Below are 20,173 nucleotides of genomic sequence, written 5' to 3'. Positions count from 1 at the left end.
GGCGGGCGCGCGCTCCGCCTGGTGCCGCGGGACGCGAGGGGGCGGGGCCGGGGGCGGGGCCCGAGGACTTCCGGGGCGGGGCCAGGCTGCGCCTCCCGCCCAGGTGGAACCGGAGGAGCCGGGCTGGCGGTGCGGTGGCTCAGGTGGCCTGTGCGGTTCCCGCTTTTGGTCCTGGAACTCCGGCAGACGCGAGGTCGCAAGGGGTTTCTGCTGTGTTTTCTTGTAGAAGTTTTAGGAGGAAGGTACAGAGTTCCCATATCCCCCGCCCCCGCCCCGTAAACCGTATTCCCCGCACGCCCAGGGGCAACATCCTTTCCCGGGAGGGGAGCCTTCGTTACAACCAGGGAGCGCGAATTGAAACATCACCCCCCAGAGTTCGTGGTCCGCAGTCTCGTTCACTCGTAGTGGTGTACCTCCTATGGGTTTTAACAGACGCGGCGTAGTAACAGGTACGTAGTAACAGTAACAGGTACCTGGGTAACAGGTGCACAGCGCGGTGGTCGGGTTACGCAGAAGACTTTCACTGCCCTGAAAAGCTGTGCTGTCTCCATCCCTCTCTCTCGCCGCATCTCTAGCAACGGCTCATCTTTTTTTTTTTTTTTACCGTTTCCATCGTTTTTCCTTTTGCAGGATGTCATATATAATTGACTCAAATAGCAGGTTTGAACTGTAGGGTTCCACTTATACTTTTTTTTTTTTACAGTACTGTAAATAGATTTTTTCATGATTTTCTTTTTAATTTTTTTAAATTTTTAAAATATTTATTCACTTGAGACACGGAGATACCGAGAGAGAACGTGAGAGCAGACGGAGAGGGAGAAGCAGACTCCCCACTGAGCAGGGAGCACGACGTGGGGCTCGGTCCCAGGACTCCGGATCGTGACCTGAGCTGAAGCCAGACTCTCAACCATCTGAGCCACCCAGGAGCCCCTCTTTCCTTTTTTTTTTTAAATATATTTTTTATTTGTTTATGAGAGACACACACAGAGAGAGAGGCAGAGACACAGGCAGGGGGAGAAGCAGGCCCCACGCAGGGAGCCCAAGGTGGGACTCGATCCCTGGACTCCAGGATCACGCCCTGGGCTAAAGGCAGCGCTAAACCGCTGAGCCACCCAGGCTGCCCCCCTGTTTCCTTTTTTTAAAGATTTATTTAAGAAATCTCTATACCCCACCTGGGGCTGGAACTCATGATCCTAAGGTCAAGCATCCCTGGTGCTTCTGAGTCAGCCAGGCACCCCTCCTTATGATTTTTTTTATCCTTATGATTTTTAAAGTAACATTATCTTTTCTCTAGTTTACTGTAATAATACAGTATATAATATGTATTAATAGTTTATGTTATCACTAAAGCTTCTTGTCAACAAGCCATTAGTAATTAACTTTTTGCAGCAGAATCAAAAGTTGTATGTGGATTTTTAACAACCGCAATCCCTGTGTTGTTCAAGCGTCACTTGTGGTAAGTACCTTTTTCAGATTGTCTTCTTTCACTTAGTAATATACATTTAAGTTTCCTCCATGTCTTTTCATGGCCTGATAGCTCACTTCTTTTTTGGTGTTGAATACTAATTCATTATCTGGATATACCATACTTTGTCCACTTACCTACTGAAGGATATCTTGGTAGCTTCCAAGTTTTGTCAGTTATGTATAAAACCAAGTATATCCATCCATGGACAGGTTTTTATGTGAGTATGAGTTTTTAGCCCCTTTGGGTAAATAACAAGGAGCATGATTTCTTCTTGAATGAATTACCTGGTAAGGGTATGTTTAGTTTTGTAAGAAACCACCAAAATGTCTTCCAAAGAGGTCGTACAATTTGGCATTCCTGACAACGAGTGAAAGTTTCTATTGCTCTGCAGCACTTGATGTTGTCAGTATTTTGGATTTTGGCCATTCTAATAGGTGTATAATTGTAGCTCATTGTTGCGTTAATTTGCATTTCCCTGATAACAAGGGATGGTGAACATCTTTTCATCTGCTTATCTTTGGTGAGATGTCTGTTTGCATGTCTTTTATCTGTCTTTAAATCAGGTTTTTTCTTATTGTCTAGTTTTAGGAGTCCCTTATCAGACGTATCTTGCAAATATTTCCGGTCTGTGGCTTATCTTCTTTTTCTTAACATTGTCTCTCACTGAGTAGATTTTTAATTTTATCCAGCATATCCATGGTTTCTTTCACGGATTGGGCTTTTGGTGTTGTATTTAAAAAGTCATCACCATTCCCAAAGTCATCTAGGTTTTGTCCTGTGTTTTAGGACTTCTGTAGTTTTGTGTTTTACACGTAGGTCTATTATCTACTCTGAGTTAATTTTTGTGAAGGGTGGCAAGATCTGTGTCTAGATTGTGTGTGTGCACATACGCACACATGTGGATGTCCGGTTGTTCCAGTACCATTTGTTGAAAGACTGTTTTTGTTCTATTTGTTAAAGATCTATATTGTCTTTGCTCCCTTGACAAAGATCAGTTGACTGTCCATATTTATGTGGTCTATTTGTGGGCCCTCTATTCTGTTCCATTAATCTATTAGTCTGTTCTTTCAATGATACCACACTGTCTTGATTACTGTAGTTTTATAGTGAGCCTTGAAGTCAGAGTGTGTCAGTCCTCCAAATTTATTCTCCTTCAATATTGAGTTGGCTATTCTAGGTTTTTTGCTTCTCCATATAAACTTTAGAATTCTTTTGTCAACATCCATGAGATGACTTGCTGGGATTTTGATTGAGATGGAATGAAACTATAGATCAAGTTGGGAAGAACTAATGTTTTGACAATATTGAGTCTTCCTATTTATGAATATGGAGTATCTATCTCTCCACTAATTTAGTTCTTCTTTGATATCTTGCATCAGAGTTTTGTAGTTTTCTTCATATAGATTTTGTACATACCTTGCTAGATTTATTTATTTATTTTAAAGATTTTATTTATTCATGAGAGACAGAGAGAGAGAGAGAGAGAGAAAGAGAGCACAAGAGCAGAGACACAGGCAGAGGGAGAAGCAGGCTCCATGCAGGAAGCCCGATGTGGGACTCGATCCCAAGACTCCGGGATTATGCCCTGAGCCAAAGGCAGATGCTCAACCACTGAGCCACTCAGGTGTCCTGAGATTTATACCTAAGTATTCCTTTTTGTGTGTGAGGGAGGTGCTAATGTAAATGGTAATATGTTTTTAATTTCAAATTCCACTGCTTCACTGCTTATGTGTAAGAGAGCAGCCGCGTATTTGTATCATGCAGTCTTGCCATAATCAGTTATTATTCTAGAAGTTTTATATGTAGATTCTTTCAGATTTTCTACATAGATGATCATGCTATCTGCAAATAAATAGTTTTACTTTAAAAAAAAATTAAAGAAAAGATTTTATTTATTCCTGAAAGACACAGAGAAAGGCAGAGACATAGGCAGAGAAAGAAGCAGGCTTCCTGCTGGGAGTCTGATGTGGGACTTGATCCCAGGACCCTGGGATCACGACCTGAGCGAAGGCAGATGCTCAACCACTGAGCCATCCAAGCACCCCAATAAATACAGTTTTATTTCTTTCTTCCCGATCTCTGTGATTTCTATTTTCTTTTTTTATTGCGTTAACTGGGACTTCTAATATGATATTGAAAAGCAGTGATGAAAGGGGACACCCTTGCCTTGTTCCTGATCTTAGGGGACACCCTTGCCTTGTTCCTGATCTTAGTGGGAAAGCGAGTTTCTCACTAATAAATATGATGTTAGCTGCCAGGATTTTCAGTACATGTTCTTTATCAAGTTGAGAAAGTTACTCTCTATTTCTAGTTTGCTGGGAGTTTTTATCATGAATCAGTGTCAGATTTTGTGAAATGCTTTTTCTGCTTCTCTTTAAAAAATCCCATGATTTCCTTCATTAGCCTGCTGATATGATGCATTATAGTAACTGATTTTCTTTTCTTTTCTTTTTTAAAAGATTTATTTATTTATTCATGACAGACACAGACTAAGAGAGAGAGGCAGACTTCTCACAGGGCAGCCTGATGCGGAACTCGATTCCGGATCCCAGGATCACAACCTGGCCTGAAGGCAGGCACCCAATCACTGAGCCACCCAGGCAATCCAGGAACTGATTTTCAAATATTGAAACAGCCTTGCATACCTTGGATAAATCCCACTTGGGTGTGGTGCTTAATTCTTTTCATACATTATTGGATTCAATCTGCCAATATTTTGTTGAGGATTTTTTTGCATCTAAGTTCTTAAGAGATACTGATCTCTATTTTTCTTAGAGTGTCTCTGTCAGATTTTGGCACTAGGGAAATGCTGCCCTGAGAGACTGAGTTAGGAAATAGTCCCTCTACTTCTGTGTTCTAGAAGAGATTGTAGAGAATTGGAAAAGTTTTTTATTTAAATGTTTGGTAGAATTCACTGGTAAACTCAAGTAAGCCTGGTCCTTTCTGTTTTGGGAGTTACTAATTATTGATTAAATGCCTTTGATAGATATAGACCTATGTAGATTGTTTCTTCATCTGTGAATTCTGACAGTTTGTATCTTTCAAGGAATTAGTCCATTTCATCCTGGTTATCAAATATATGGACATAAAGTTCATAATATTTCATTATTATCCTTCTAATGTATAGGGAATCAGCAGTGATAGCCTCTCTTTCATTTTTTATATTAGTAATTGGTGTCTTCTTTTTTTTCTCCTTTAGTCTGGCTAGAGGCTTATTGATTTTTATTCTTTTTAAAGAAACAGCTTTTGGTTTTGTTGACTTTATTGTCTTCCTGTTTTTTGTTTTATTGATTTCTGCTCTAATTATTATTTCTCTTCTTTCATTTACTTTGGATTCATTTTGCTCTTCTTTTCCTTTTTTACCTAAGGTAGCAGCTTAAATGATTGATATTAGGTATTTCATTTCTAATACATGCATTCAATGCTATAAATTTTGCTGTAAGCACTATTTCTGCTGCATCGACAAATTTTGAGAAGTTGTGCTTTCATTTTCATTTAAAGTTCAAAGTAAAAAAAAAACAAAGTTCAAAGTATTTTTAAATTTCTCTTGAGATTTCTTCTTTGACCCATGTGCTGTTTAGAAGTGTGTTGCTTGATGTCCAGGTATTTTGTGATTTTTCCAGTCTTCTTTCTGTTATGAATTTCTAGTTTACTTCCATTGTGATCTAAAAAGCAGCCATTTATGATATCTGTTCTTTTAAATGTGTTAAGTTTGTTTTATGGCTTAGAATGTTGTCTCTCTTGGTGAATGTTTCATGTAAGTTTGAGAAGAATGTAATCTGCTGATATTAGATGAAGTAGTCTGTAGATGTTCATCATATCCAGTAGATTGATGGTGGTGTTGAGTTCAATTCTGACCGTAACTGATTTTCTTCCTGCTGGATCTGTCCATTTCTCTACTGGGGTGTTGAAGGCTGCAATAGGATACAACTATTTCTCTTTGTAGTTCCTTTCTTTTTTTTTTTAAGATTTGATTTATTTATTTGACAGAGCAAGAGAACACAAACAGGGGGAGTGGCAGAGGGAGAAACAGACTCCTACTGACCAGGGAACCTGATGCAGGGCCTGATCCCAGGACCCTGGAATAGTGACCTGAGCGGAATACAGGTGCTTAACTGACTCAACCACCCAGGTGCCCCTCTCTTTGCTATTATATCAATTTTTGCTTCACATATTCTGAGGTCCATACACATTTAGGGTTGTTATGTCTTCTTGGAGTGTTGACCCCTTTCTCATTACATGATGCCTCTCTCTAGTCCTGATAACTTCTCTTGCTTTGAAGTCTGCTCTGTCTGAAATTAATATAGCTACTCCTGCTTTCTTTTACTTTGTATTTGCATGGTATATCTTTCTTCATCTCTTTACTTTTAATCTTATATGTCTTTATTTTATCTCTATAAGATTTCTTATAGATAACATATAGCTGAATGTTGTTTTTTAATCTCCTCTGACAGTCTCTGCCTTCTAATTCATATATTTAGACCATTGATGTTCAAAGTGATTATCAAGGGGATCCTTGGGTGGCTCAGCGGTTTAGCACCTGCCTTCGGCCCAGGGCGTGATCCTGGAGTCCTGGGATCAAGTCCCACGTCGAGCCTGCTTCTCCCTCTGCCTGTGTCTCTGCTTCTCTCTCTCTCTCTGTGTCTCTCATGAATAAATAAATAAAATCTTAAAACCCAAAGTGATGGGATCCCTGGGTGGCGCAGCGGTTTGGCGCCTGCCTTTGGCCCAGGGTGCGATCACGGAGACCCGGGATTGAATCCCACGTCGGGCTCCCGGTGCATGGAGCCTGCTTCTCCCTCTGCCTGTGTCTCTGCCTCTCTCTGTGTGACTATCATAAATAAATAAAAATTAAAAAAAAAAAAACAAAGTGATTATCAATATAATTGCATTACTATCTACTATATTTGCTAATCTTTTCTGTTTGTTGCCTTTGTTCCTGTTACTGTCTTCCATATTTTTCTGTCCTGTGTGGTTTTAATTGAGCACCTTATATGATTCCATTTTCTCTCCTTTGTTGGCAAATCAATTATGCCTCTTTTTTAAAACTTTTTTATTGGTTGCCCTAGAGTCTGCAACATACACTTATGGATATCCAGGTCCATTTCTAGGGTAGTGCAAGCAAGTACCTTAACAGTGACAAAGTAAGCCTAATTCTTCCTTTCCATCTCGTGTATTAGTGGTAGTTCATTCATTTTGCTTAGATAAGCCTATAAGACATAAACATACAAAAATACATTGTTGCTGTTATTATTTTGAATAAATTGTTATCTATTAAATCAATTAAGAAGAAGAAAAATAAAAATTTTTATTTTACTAGCCCTTCTTCAGGGCTCTTCCTTTAGATCTGACTTTCTGACCTATATAATATTCCTTCTTTCTAAAGAACTTTTTTTTTTTTTAAGATTTTATTTATTTATTCATGAGAGATACACAGAGAGAGAGAGAGGCAGAGACGCAGGCAGAGAAAGAAGCAGGCTCCATGCAGGGAGCCCGATGTGGGACTCCATCCCCGAGACTCCAGGATCACGCCCTGAGCCAAAGGCAGACGCTCAATCGCTGAGCCACCCAGGTGCCCCTCTTTCTAAAGAACTTCTAACATTTCTTACAAGATAGGTTGACTTGTAACAAATTCCCTCAATTTTTGTTTGTCTGAGAAAGTGTTTATTTCTACTTCACATTACAAGGATAATTTCTCAAGGTACACAGAACTCTAGGTTGTTGGGTTTTTTTTTCTCAACCATAAATATTTCACTGTACTCTCTTCTTGCTCATATAGTTTGAGAGGTTGAATATAATTTTCATCTTTGCTCCTCTATAGGTGTTTTTTCTCCTCTGACTCCTTTTATGAACTTTTATGTTTGTCTATAGTTTGAAAATAATATGCCTATGTGTAGTTTTTTGACTTTTATCCTGGTTGCTATTCTCAGAGCTGCTTGGATCTTTGGTTTGGTGTCTGACATTAATTTGGGGATGTTTTTAAGCATTGTTGCTTCTAATATTCCTTTTTCTTTCTGTCTTTCTTCTCTTTTTGGTAATTCCCATTACAGATATGTTACACCTATTGTAGTTGTCCCAGGGTTCTTGGATATCTTGGGGCTTTTTATTTTTCAGTCTTTTCGTCTTTTCAGTTTTGGAATGTCTATTGACATATCCTTAAGCTCAGAGATTTTTTTTTCCTCAGTTGCGTGCGATCTACTGATGAGACCATCAAAGACTTTCCTTATTTCTGTTACAGTGTTTTTAATCTCTAATATTTCTTTTTGGTTCTTACAATTTCAGTCTCTCTGCCTGAATTTCCTATATGTTCTTGATGCTAGCTATCCATTAGAGCCCTTAGCATATTTTTTTAAAGATCTTATTTATTCATGAGAGATAAGACAGAGAGGCAGAGACACAGGCAGAGGGAGAAGCAGGCTCCATGCAGGGAGCACAACATGGGACTGGATCCCAGGTCTCCAGGATCACACCCTGGGGCTGAAGGGGGGCGCTAAACTGCTGGGCCATTGGGGCTGCCCAAGCCCTTAGCATATTAATGATAGTTATTTTATATCCCAGTCTGATAATTCAATATCCCTGCCATAGCTGAGTCTAGTTCTAATGCCCTGTTTTTTCAAACTGTTTTTTCTTTTAGGATGTTTTCTAATTTTTGGTTGAAAGATGAACATGATGTACTGGGTAAAAGTGCTGTAAATAGGTTTTAGGAATGTGGTGGTAAGCTGTGGGTCCAGGGAAGTGTTTTGTAGTCCTATGATTAGGTCTCAGGCTCCAGTTAGCTTTTGCTTCTGGACTGTGAACTTCACCTCTCCTCACCCCCCCATAAGTGGGACACGATGATTATAGTGGGCATGAGTTGGGTATTTCCCTTTTTTCCTCTAAAAAGGCTAGAGCCAGCTGGAGCTGAGGGTTTCTCTACCCCCAGATCAATTGGGCTCTGATAAGCCCTAGTAGGTTAGGCTCTGGTTAACTAGTTTCACCTGAAGGCAGAACTTTTTTTTTTTTTTCTTAAGATTTATTTATTTACTTATTATGATAGAGAGAAAGAGGCAGAGATACAGGAGGAGGGAGAGGCAGGCTCCATGCCGAGAGTCCAACGCAGGACTCGATCCCGGGACTCCAGGATAGCGCCCTGGGCCAGAGGCAGGCCCCAAACCACCGAGCCACCCAGGGATCCCGAAGGCAGAACTTTTTAAGAACAAAATGCCCTGGTATGTTTCTAAATGGTTCCATTCTCCCAAACCCCGCCAGAAGCACAAAGGGATTTTGTGAGGACCCCGTGAACTCCTAGAAGTAAAACTCTCAGAAGTGTGACTGTGCTCCTCTGAAGCTTTTTATCTTTTTTGGGCTTGCCCACACCAAGCCTCCAGTAATTCTTCAGTTGCAGTTCAAGTTTACCTACCCTGGCATCCGTTCTTGTGGAGGTTTTCAGTTTCTACTCCGGTAAGTTGTGATTTTCTGTATTAGCCTATTATCCAATTTTGGGGGCAGGGAGCAGTTGTTTGCTCTGTGACCTCTCTTTTATGGATCTAGGAAAAGTTGTTGATTTTTTAGCTTTTCAAGTTTTTTTTTACTTCGTAAGGTGAAGTGGCAACTTTCAGGCTTCTTAAATGCTGACCAAAACCTGGAAATCTCATTTGTCTTTTAAGGAGACTTAAATAGGGGCACCTGAGTGGCTCAGTCAATTAAGCGGCTGCCTTTAGCTCAGGTGACGAACCCAGGGTCCTGGGATAGAGCCCACATCAGGGATCCCTCCTCAGCAGGGAGCTTACTTCTCCCTCTCCATCTGTCGCTCTCCCTGCTTGTGCTCGCACTTGCTCTCTCTCTCAAATAAATTCTTCTTCTTTTTTTTTTTAAGATTTTATGTATTTATTCATGAGAGACAGAGAGAGAGAGAGAGGCAGAGACACAGGCAGAGGGAGAAGCAGGCTCCATGCAGGGAGCCCGACGTGGGACTCGATCCCAGGACTCCAGGATCACGCCATGGGCCAAAGGCAGGCGCTAAACCGCTGAGCCCGGGGTGCCCTCAAATAAATTCTATTCAAAAAAGTTTGCAATAACAAGAAAGTAATCATATGTATTTACTCATGTGGTTATGATTTCTAGTCCTTCCATTATTTCTTCAAATATTTTCTGTACCTCCCCCCTTTGATGGTTCAATTACGCATGTATTCTTTTGATGTAATTTTTCTTTTGTCTGATTTGCCATTAATATTTCTTGTAATACAGGTCTTTTGGTGATGAATGCATACAGCTTTATATGTCTGAAGATGTTATATATATTTTTTCTTTCTGAGGTATAGTTGATATACACCATCATATTAGTTCCAGGTATATGACATAATGATTTGATATTTAGGTATGACACATACATATATATATTTTTAATTGAAGTGTAGTTGATACACAATGTTATATTAGTTTCTGGTGTAACAGCAATTTGACAAGGTTATACATAATGCTGTGCTGCCACACATGTAGCTACTGTCATGATACAATTCTATTATATTGACTGTTCGTTATGCTATACCTTTTGTGATTTATCCGTTCCATAACTAGAAGCCTGTATCTCCCATTCTCCTTCACCCATTTTTTCCATCTCCCCCACTCCCTTCCCCTTTGGCAACCATCAGTGTGCTCTCTGTATTTTTGAGTCTGTTTCTGCTGCTTATTTGTTTTTATATTCCACATATAAATGAATCGCGTGGTATTTGGCTTTCAGTGACCCTTCACTTAGCATAATATCATCTAGGTCCATCCATATTGTTGCAAATGGTAAGATCTCATTTATTTCTATGGCTAATATTCCACGGTATGTGTGTGTGTATATATATATATATATACATACACACACACACACACACACACACACACCACATCCTCTTTATCCATTTGTCTACCAGTAGGCACTTAGCTTGCTTCCATATCTTGGCTATTGTAAGTAATGCTGCAATAAATACATGAATGCACGTATCTTTTTGAATTAGTGTTTTTGTTTTCTTTGGGTAAATACCCAGTAGTGGAATTCCTGGATCATATACTGTTTCTTTCTTTTTTTTTTTTTTAAATAGGCTCCACACCCAGCACAGAGCCCAATGTGAAGCTTGAACTCAACCCTGAGATCAAGATCTGAGCTGAGATCAAGAGTTGGACACCTGACTGAGCCACTCAGGTGCCCCTATTTTTAATTTTTTGAGGACCCTCCATACTGTTTTCCATAGTGGCTGCATCCATTTACATTACCATGTATGAGGTTTACTTTTTCTTCACATTTTTGCCAACACTTATTTCTTATCCTTTTGATCCTAGCTATTCTGACAGGTATAAAGTGATATCTCTCTGTGGCTTTGATTTGCATTTCCTTGATAATTAGTGACATTGAGCATATTTTCATGTCTCTGTTGGCCAGCTGTATGTCTTCTTTGAAAAATGTCTATTCAGGTCCTCTGCCCATTTTTCAAAGTAGGCTATGTGGGAGTCTTTTCTTTGGTGTTGTGTAAGTACTACATATATTTTCAATGTTAACTTCCATCAGATATATCATTAGCAATAATCTTCTACCATTCAGTAGGTTGTCTTTTCATTTTGTCAATGTTTCCCTCAATATGTGAAAGCTTTTTATTTTGATGTAGTCCCAATAGTTTATTTTTGCTTTCATTTTCCTTGCCTGTGGAGACATATCTAGAAAAAAGTTGCTAATGATGATGTCAAAGAAGTTACTGCCTACGTTTTCTTTTAGGAGTTTTCTGGTTTCAGTTTTCACATTTAGGCCTGTATGGTGTGGTCTAGTTTCCTTCTTTCTCATGCAGCTGTCCAGTTTTCCCAGCACCATTGAATATGTTTACTTTTGCCTCCTCTGTTACAGATTCATTGACTGTATAATTGTGAGTTGATTTCTGGATTCTCTGTTCTGTTGATCTGTGTATCTGTTTCTGTGCTAGTACCATCCCGTTTTGATTACCACAGCTTTGTTAGAACCTATATTTTTGAAAGGCCTTTTTACAGGGCATAAAATTGTAGGTTAACACATTATTACTATTGTTGTTTTCCTGGCCTTACAGACCTTGCTCTACTGTCTTCTGTCTTGCACTATTTCCAGTTAGAGATCTATTGTCCTCCTTATTTTAGTTTGTTTATAAATAACACCCTTCCTCTTGGCTCCTTTGAAACTTCTCTTTATCACATGTTGAGCAGCTTATGACTTGCCTTGATGTATTTTACTTCATATTTTTTGAGCCTTGGATTTGTTGAATTTCTTGGATCTGTGGATTTATGGTTTTCACCAAATTTGGAAAATATTTTGGCTTTTATTTCATCTAAGATTTTTTTCTGCCATCCATATCCCTGTCCTTTGAGAATCTCCAACTATACATATTTTTATGCTATTTGACATTGGCTTACAGAACTCACTGAGGAAGAATTCTGTTCACTTTTTGGAGTCTTTTTTCTTTCATTTCGAATAGTTTCTATTTCTGTGTCTATAAATTCACTAATCTTCTGCAGTGTCAAATCTGTTAATCCTATTCAATGTATTTTATATCTCAGCCATTGTAGTTTTCATCTCTAGAAGTTGAATTTGTATCTTTTAAAAAATATTTTCTGTTATATTTCTACTTAACAAGTTCCTCTACCACTTGATCCTTCATCTTGTTAATTAAGTAGTTTTGAATCCTTTACCTAGTTTTATTTCTGTAAATTTCCAGTGATGTGGTTGGAAATGACTGTATTACAGTAGACCTTACTTTCTGTATTTGTCCTATTTTGTATCTTCTCATATTCCATTTTATCTAATAATTTACATTCTGCTAAAATGTGAGCTGGAATTTTTTTTGTTTGTTTTGTAAATTTATTTTTTATTGGTGTTCAATTTGCCAACATATAGAATAACACCCAGTGCTCATCCCAATAACACCCAATAACACCCAAGTGCCCCCCTCAGTGCCTGCCACCCAGTCACCCCCACCCCCTTCCCACCTCCCCTTCCACCACCCCTAGTTCATTTCCCAGAGTTAGGAGTCTCTCACGTTCTGTCTCCCTTTCTGATATTTCCCACTCATTTTTTCTCCTTTCCCCTTTATTCCCTTTCACTATTTTTTATATTCCCCAAATGAATGAGACCATATAATGTTTGTCCTTCTCTGATTGACTTATTTCACTCAGCATAATACCCTCCAGTTCCATCCACGTCGAAGCAAATGGTGGGTATTTGTCATTTGTAATGGCTGAGGGATATTCCATTCCATTTTATCCATTCATCTTTCGATGGACACCGAGAGCTGGAATTTTTGTTAGCTTCAAAACTCTTAAAACACTACCTTTCACACAATAGAGACTGGATGATGTTTGTTGTATGAATTTTTGCCCTAGCACTAAAATATTTATGTAACTTTGCTTTAGTCTTTAAATATCTTTTTAAGCTTTTAAAACTTTCATCAGTTTATTGTACATCCAACTATTCTCCTGTGCTCAGGAGTGCTGTTCATCAGACATCCGTTCTCTTCTGCATTAGCACTTTGCATTTCCTGTTACTCTTGCCTGGAACACTCATCTGCCATTTATCTCCCTGGTTCACTCCCCTCAGGGCATAGTCCATAGCCCCACTCCCTGCCTGTACTCCTTTCTACCCTTCTTTATTTTGCTCCATTGTACTTATTGTCATCTGACAATACACATCTGTGCTTTTTACTTATTTTTATCTATTATATGTATAAATGTGTATAACATTTTTACAAATATACATATACTCCCACAACAATAGAAGCTCCCTTGGGGCACACAGAGCAGGGAAACCCGCCCCCCCCCCAAACCCACTGATATATCCCTACTCCTAAAACAGTCCTTGACACATTGTATGTGGACAGTAAATGATGGAAATATTACTGTCTTTATCTGACTTTAATGTTTTTAACAATTTACTTCACTTTTGACTTTTAGTTTTTAGTCTTTATTGCGAGACTAGTTCACAAGACTTCTTTTCAGTGTTTTCTGTTCTGTTGACTCAAACTATGCTACCTAATAGATTCTAGCTGCCTCCTCAGAAAAGGACAGAACTCTTTTTTTTTTTTTTTTAAGATTTTATTTATTCATTCATGAGAGACACACACAGAGAGAGAGGCAGAGACACAGGCAGAGGGAAAAGCAGGCTCCATGCAGGGAGCCTGATGCGGGACTCGATTCCGGGACCCCAGAATCATGGCCTGGGCCAAAGCAGATGCTGAACCACTGAACCACCCAGTGTCCCTATCCTAGGTATTTTTTAAACTGCTATTTCTCCACTATATCTCAGCTGTGCTCTTTGAGGGTGGAGAATCTGCCCTTCTGGCTCTCCTAGAGCTGAGCCTGCTGATTCTTAAATGTCCATGTCTTAAGCCCCACTGATTTCAGAGCCAAATGTTGAGGGGTTCATTTCCCTATGCCTGGGATGCTGGGTGTGCGGCTCTGCTCCTCTTGCTTCTCTGCAGCCACTCGTCCTTCTCAGCCACAGAACATCCCTTGGGTCCTTCTAGTTCCTGACTGCACCTCTCCCCTTCCTACCCTCTTTGTTGTGGCCTCTTCTTTACATTGAACTGTGGAGAGTCTGTGCTGCCAGTGTTCAGGCTATTTTCTGGGTTATTTACACTGATGTGGGTATTGTCCAGTGTATCCATGAGGCAAGGTGATCCTCTTCCTCTACCATCTTCTGTGCAACTCCCCCTGATTTTTTAAGAAAAACGAATTGTCCTATTTTTAAATTATTATCGGTAGCAAAATGTGGCTCAACATCAACACAAATGTATTTTGAACAATAACTGGCACATAAAGGTTACTCAGGAAATTTATTAACTAGGAAATGAAATCAGTGACTTTTGTACAATGGATAATTGGTTTATAGCATTGCCACCCTGCAAATTGAATTTTAGTTTCCTAGAAAGACATTTTGTGGCTAAATTATACACCAGGAAGTCCATGCAGCTCTAAACAGATGCTTCGGGGATGCACGACTGAAGCTATTCTTTGGCTGTGTTGGATGACATCAAGAGCTGCTTTGAAAGTGCTCCAGCCAAATTATTTCAACAGTGCTTTAAGACCTGGAGCTCTGGGGCAGCCCCGGTGGCACAGCGGTTCAGCGCCGCCTGCAGCCCAGGGTGTGATCCTGGAGACCCGGGATCGAGTCCCACGCCAGGCTCCTTGCATGGAGCTTGCTCCTCACTCTGCCTGAGTCTCTGCCTGTGTCTCTCTCTGTGTGTCTCTCATGAATAAATAAATAAAATCTTAAAAAAAAAAAAAAAGACCTGGAGCTCTGGAATTCCAGTAAAAAGTTATTTTAGGCGCTAACATCGATTTAATTAAAAGCAACTTACTGGGGAAAATTTTCACTTTGCTCAACATGAACCGGTCAGAGGAGGTAGCCATAACAGAGGTTAGCTCAGGTTTCATGATTTGATCTCAGTTCTCTCATTTCCAAAACCTGTGGTTCTGTCCTCAGTTGGAAACATAAACTAGCAGCGTTCCAAGTCTTGTCATTAATAGCTTGTCAGATTATAGACTCCTCTGCTTGCCCAGAGCCTAGCCGAGAGAAATGGTATTTGAGACACCTAGCCTGTGGGGCTTTCCATTCTTATATTCTCAATTACACCCAGCGATCAGGTTATACACTACAAAGCTACTATGTAGTCGGGCACTTTTTGTGGAATTTCTTACATTGAGTTATTCTAAAATACTATAATTTTCCTTTTTATCAAAGTTTACTTAAAACAGCTTTGTGAAATTCATCTGTTTTGTTGTAATCATAATAGAGAATACCATTTACTACTTTATCCAGTTGTCTCATAAATTTCTGTGGAAATTCCTTCAGAGTTATGAAAACTTTTTCTCCTCCCCAAAAGCCTTTCTCTTTTCTGTTAATAAGAATCAAATAGCCAGGGGGCCTGGGTGGCTCAGGCAATTAAGCATCCAACTCTTGATTCCAGCTCAGGTCATGATCTCAGGGTCTTGGGATAGAGCCCCAAGTCGGGCTCTGCACTCAGCGTGGAATCTTCTTGGCCCTCTCCCACTTTCCTTCTCTCTATCTAAAATTTAAAAAAATCTTTATTTTATTTAAAGATTTTAGATAAAGGGAAGCCTGAGTGACACAGTGGTTGAGCATCTGCCTTCAGCTCAGGTCGTGATCCTGGGGTCCTGGGATCGAGTCCTGCATTGGGCTCCTCGCGGGGAGCCTGCTTCTCCCTCTGCCTGTGTCTCTGCCTCTCTCAGTGTCTCCCATGAATAAATAAATAAAATCTTTTTTAAAAAAGATTTTAGGGCAGCCCCGGGTGGCTTAGCAGTTTAGGGCCTGCCTTCAGCCCAGGGCGTGATCCTGGAGATCCGAGATCGAGTCCCACATCAGGCTCCCTGCATGGAGTCTGCTTCTCCCCCTGCCTGTGTCTCTGCCTCTCTCTTTCTCTCTCTCTCTCTCTCTCTCTCTCTCTGTGTCTCTGTGTCTCTGTGTCTCATGAATAAATAAATAAATCTTTAAAAAAAATATTTAAATAAAATCTTTTTAAATAAAATATTTTAAATAAATTCTTTAAATTTTCTTTAAAAGAAGAGAAGAACCATACATCTTTTCATTCTAGTTTAAAGAGGCATCAGGCAAGCACTGAAGTTTAAGCCATTATGTTGGCCTTCAGTTACATGTTTCTGTTAGTCCTAATTTTCAGTTAGTCCTGATTTTCTACAATTTAGTTAGTTAGGTATCTACCTACCTATCTTCTATCGGGGGAGAACACAAGCAGGGCTTGAGGAGGGGCAGAGAGAGAGGGAGAGAGAATCTTAAGCAGGCTTCCCAACCCAGGGCTTGATCTCATGACCCTGAGATCAATCAAGAGTCAGTTGCTTAACCAACTGAGCCACTCAGGTGCCCTTAATTTGTAACTTTATTTTTTAATAAAGATTTTATTTATTTATGCATGACACACACACACACACACACACACACACACACACACACACAGAAAGGCAGAGACACAGGCAGAGGGAGAAGTAGACTCCATGCAGGGAGCCCAACATGGGACTCGATCCTGGGTCTCCAGGATCAGGCCGGGGCCAAAGGTGGCGCTAAACTGCTGAGCCACCTGGGCTGCCCAATTTGTAACTTTAATAAAGAATAAATATTTTTTTTATGTCTCCTTTTTTTTAAAAAAAGAAAGATTTTATTTGAGAGAGAATGGGAGAGAGTGAGTGAGCACAAGCAGGGGGGAGCAGCAGAGGGAGAGGGAGAAGCACACTCTCAGATGAGCAGGGAATCCCGATCCATCTCTGGCCCCTGGGATTGTGGACAGGAGATGAAGGCACGTGCTTAACCAACTAAGCCATCTAGGTGCCCCTGTATGTCTTCTTCGTAGTCATTTTTAATCTTTTTTAAATGAAGCAAGGTGTGCATATATTTTTAATGTATATCTAGATGAAATATAAAATGGCAATGAATTTAGAATGTAAAAGAATTTATGTGTATGTACAATCACACGTGTGTGTGAACATGTGGACACACACAGGTTGTTTTAAAGATACACACCTATTTCAATGAATTCATTTAATAACCTACTAAGAGTTAGGCATGGTGCCAGAAAGGAAAGCCCCTAAATAATTACATGGTAATTGAAGCCCATCTGGGGAGATGAAAACATGCCTTTGCTCGTGCGTCACCTTTTAACGAGGCTAACCTGGGCTAGTCGGCTTAATACTGCGCCCTGCCATCGTTTCTCACCCCCTGCGCTGATACTCTACCATTTTCTCTTCTCTGCGTCACATATCACTATCTAACGCTCAGTGGATTTATCATGTTTATTGTCCTTTGTCCACTTGCCCTGATTCTAATCTAAGTCCCATGAGGGGAGGGATATTTTTACATTTTGTTCAATGATCTAGTTATTCCAACCACGTTAAGGAATGCCTGGCACATAGTAGCTACTTAACAAATATTTGAATAAGTATAAGTGCTCCAGGTACACATAGACGAGAATGCCTAGGTCATTGTGAGGGCATGAAAAAAACCCTCATAAAGAGATGACAACTGGGGCAGCCCGGGTGGCCCAGTGGTTTAGCGCTGCCTTCAGCCCGGGTCCTGATCCTGGAGACCCGGGATTGAGTTGGTCTCCCTGCATGGGGCCTGCTTATCCCTCTGCCTCTCTCTCTCTCTCTGTCTCTCATGAATAAATAAATAAAATCTTAAAAAAAAAAAAAAAAGACAACTGAATTCCGTAGGTGGCAGCAGAAGAGGATTTCTGGCACAAGCCCAGAATTGGCTGTACAGGACCTTCTAGCATCCAAGGTTGTCTTCATTTCTTCCTCCCCACTTCTCTGACCGTATATTCCCAGCAGCTTCCCTTCAAAGGCTGAGGCGGACACTTGCTGAAGCATCCAAGGGGAGAACATTCATGTAGAAAAGGGTATGTGGACAAAAAAGGAAGAACAGGGATGAATCTTTAGATATTTTTATTCAGAAAACAATGCAAAGTCACTGGGATAGTACTACTCCTTAGTCTTTTGAAAAATATTAATTAGTTGAGGGGCACCTTGGTCAGTCCGCTCGGTCAGTTAAGTGTCCGACTCTTGGTTTTGGCTCAGGTCAGGGCCTCCTCAGCCAGGAGCTGCAGCCCCACAGGGCTCTGTGCACAGCAGGGAGTCGCCTTGGGGATTCTCTCCCTCTGCATTTGCCCCGTGCTCTTTCCCGCTCACTCTCAAGTCTGTTAAAAAAAAAATAATTTTCATGTAACATTCATATAACATGAAGTTCATATAACATGTAGTTTCATATAACATGAAGGATTCAATATTTGTATATATTGTGAAATGATCACAGTAAGTCTAATGAACATCTATTCCCTTACATAGTTATAGAATTTTCTTTTCTTTCTTTTTTTAATATTTATTTATTCATGAGAGACACAGAGAAAGAGAGAAGCAGAGACACAGGCAGAGGAGGAAGCAGGCTCCCTGAGAGGAGCCTGACACGGGACTCAATCCCAGGACCCCGGGATCATGACCTGAGCCAAAGGCAGATGCTCAACCACTGAGCCACCCAGGATGTCCAGAATTTTATTTTCTTATGATAACTTGTATTTACTTTTTTATTTCCAATTTTTATTTCAGTTCTAGTAATGTGGTAAAATTGGTTTCAGGTGTAGAACTTAGTGATTCATTACTTACATATTACACCCAGTGCTTAACACAAGGAGTGAGCCTCCTTAGTACCCATCACCATGTAGCCTATCCCCTGCCCGCCTTCAGCACAGCAACCTGTAGTTTGTTCTCTAGGGTTAAGTCTCTTATAGCTTGCTTCCCTCTCTTTTTTCCCCCTTTCTCTAGGTTCATCTGTTTTGTTTCTTAAATTCCACATATGAGTGAAATCATATGGTATTTATCTCTCTCTGACTGACTTATTTGGATTAGAATAATAAACTCTAGCTCCATCCATGTCATTGCAAATGGTAAGATGTCATTCTTTTTGATGGAGATATATATATATATATATATATATATATATATATATATATGGCAATATTACTGATACTCTAGCATCCTTTTTTCTCTTATCTTTCCATATTTTGGCTATTGTTGATAATGCTGCTACGAACATTGGGGTGCATGTGCCCCTTTGAATCAGTATTTGTGTCCTTTGGGTAGATACCCAGTAGTGTAATTGCTAGGTTATAGGGTAGTTTTATTTTTAACCTTTTGAGGAACCTTCATGCCAATTTCCAGGGTGGCCGCACCAGTTTGCATTCCCACCAGCAGTGTAAGAGGGCCCCCCTTCCTCTGCATTCTTGCCAACATCTGTTGTTTCCTGTGTCGCTAATTTTAGTCATTCTGACTGGAGTGAGGCAGTATCTCATTGTGGTTTTGATTTGTGTTTTCCTGGTGATGAGTGATACTGAGCATTTTTTCATGTGTCTGTTGGCCATTTATATGTCTTTGGAGAAATATCTGATCATGTCTTCTGCCCATTTCTTGACTGAAATTTTATTTTTTTGGGTGTTGAGTTTGGTAAGTTCTTTACAGATTTGGCATATTGATCTTTTTAGTTTTGTTGATTGTTTCCTTCATGGCTTTTTATTTCAGTGAAGTCCCAAAAGTTCATTTTTGCTTTTGCTTCCCTTACCTCCAGAGACGTGTCTGGTAAGAAGCTGCTTTGGTTGAGATCAAAGAACTTGCTGCCTGTGTTCTCCTCTAGGATTTGGATGGTTTCCTGTCTCACATTTAGGTCTTTCATCGTTTTAAAATTTATTTTTGTGTATGGTGTAAGAAAGTGGACCAGTTTCATCCTTCTATATGCTGCTGTCTGGTTTTCCCAACACCATTTGTTGAAGAGGCTCTTTTTTCCACTGGATATTCTTTCTTGTTTTGTCGAACATTTGTTGACCATAATATAGTTGTGGGTACCTTTATGGGTTTTCTATTCTGTTTCATTGATCTGTGTGACTGTTTTTGTGCCAGTACCATACTGTCTTGATAACTACAGATTTATAATAGAGCTTGAAGTCTGGAATTGTGATGTCTCTTGCTCTGCTTTTCTTTTTCAAAATTGGTGATTTGGGGTCTTTATAGTTCCATACAAATTTTCGGAGTGTTTGTTCTAACTCTGTGAAAAATGCTAGTGGTATTTTTTTTTAAGATTTTATTTATTTTAGAGAGAGAGCAAGCAGGTGAAGGAGTAGAGGGAGAGAGTCTCAAGCAGATTCCATGCTGAGG

The 20,173-nt window shown here is 40.0% G+C and overlaps 1 long non-coding RNA gene across 1 annotated transcript; it reads left to right on the top strand.

The window, feature by feature from the left end:
• Positions 1–1,595: 1,595 nt before the first annotated feature.
• Positions 1,596–10,631, top strand: LOC140599872 (uncharacterized). Its single transcript, XR_012002866.1, has 3 exons — positions 1,596–5,575; positions 8,717–8,908; positions 10,537–10,631. It is a non-coding gene; the product is annotated as an uncharacterized lncRNA (long non-coding RNA).
• Positions 10,632–20,173: the final 9,542 nt, after the last annotated feature.

This window comes from Vulpes vulpes, chromosome 1 (genome assembly GCF_048418805.1).
Source record: "Vulpes vulpes isolate BD-2025 chromosome 1, VulVul3, whole genome shotgun sequence".
NCBI lineage: Eukaryota > Metazoa > Chordata > Mammalia > Carnivora > Canidae > Vulpes > Vulpes vulpes.
Note: the sequence above shows the minus strand (reverse complement) of the source record. Positions and strands in the feature narration are given on the sequence as shown.